The sequence below is a fragment of the Geospiza fortis genome, unplaced genomic scaffold (genome assembly GCF_000277835.1).
Source record: "Geospiza fortis unplaced genomic scaffold, GeoFor_1.0 scaffold569, whole genome shotgun sequence".
In the NCBI taxonomy this organism is placed as follows: domain Eukaryota; kingdom Metazoa; phylum Chordata; class Aves; order Passeriformes; family Thraupidae; genus Geospiza; species Geospiza fortis.
The window spans coordinates 338647-340175 of NW_005054621.1; positions in this window are offsets into that span (position 1 = coordinate 338647).

The window sequence follows — 1529 nt, forward strand, 5'->3', positions numbered from 1 at the left end:
CCACTGGGATCCAACAGATACAATAGGAACCAAAGGGATCCAACAGGAGCCACTGGGACCCAACAGATCCAACAGGAGCCACTGGGATCCAACAGATCCAACAGGAGCCACTGGGATCCAACAGACCCACACCTCAGCAGGTTCTGGGGCAAGCAGCAGCCCAGCTCTCACCTGAGCAGCCAGGTGAGCTGGAGCCAGACCCTCCTGCAGAACTCTGATTTCCCAGCAGGGCCAGGATCCCACACCCATTCCCCAGGAGCAGAGCAGATCTGCCTTGAGTTTAAATGCAATTTAAATCATCCCAGCGCAGCCCCACAAACCACAATTGGAACTCTGCAGTGAAAGCCGGCGTGGTTTGGATAATGAATCCCTGAATGTTCCCAAGGGCAGAGGGATCCATGGGAGGGAAGTTCTGGGGCTGTTTCTCATTCCGAGGCAGGCTGGGATCCCTGCAGAGCAGGCCTGGAAGGGGCTCCTCGCTTCCATCCTTTCCCAGGGCAGCTGCTGAGATCCTCAGCAGGTGGAGCCCCCTTGGAATCATGGAATCATTCAGGCTGGAAAAGCCCTGGGAGATCATCAAGCCCAACCACTAAGTACCAAATTCACACTTTTTTAAACACTTCCAGGGATGGGGACTCCAAAGCTTTTCCCTGAAGGGATTTTCCTAATATCCAATCTAACCCTCCGGGGAAAATACAACATCCTCCTGATAACCCTCCTAAAATGCTCCTGATAACCCTCCTAAAATCCTCCTAATAACCTTCCTACCAGATCAATGTTTTTCCCACTCCTGCCCCACAGCCAGGATGAATCTTTCCTCAAATCTGGAGTGAAATGGAGGAGTTGTGCTGGATTTTCAGGAAAAAGGCCACGGGGACGCACAAAGGGAAGCAGAGAGCTCAGAGACCCTGCGACGGCCAAACTCAGCCCAGCACCCAGGAAAACACCTCTGGGCTGGCTGACAAACAGCTCTGTTGGCTCTGTTACCCTCTGAGTTACCTTTTGGATCATATTATCCATTAAAAAATTCCTCCTGCTGCGCTGGGGCTCTGCACAAAATGTGTTTTTCTCCCATGAACTGAAGCACCAGAGCAAGGGGAAAGCCTCTCAGTGGCTAGAGGGGTCCCTGAGGTGCTCAGTGCCTCATTTAGGGCATCCCCATGGTGATCCCTGCTGGAAAATGGAATTTTGGAGCTTCCCAACAGGGATTGGGGCTGTCACCCTGCGGCTCTCACAAGTGACATCATTTTATTTCCAAAGTCACCCTCATCCCCACCCTGCAGCAGCTCACAAACACCAATTTAATTAAATTTTTTTTTTTTAATTCAAAATATAAGTCAGAGCTCATATCTGGCATGAAACGCTCCGAAGAGAATGTGCAGATCCCAGCCCTGAGCAATGGAATAGGAGTTAATTTCCTTTTAGCCCCTACACACATGTTCGCATCTACATAAAATGTAAATATACAGATGTAGTCACACATATTCACAGAGAGCACGAGAGCTTCCCCAAACCTGCTCAGACTCCTC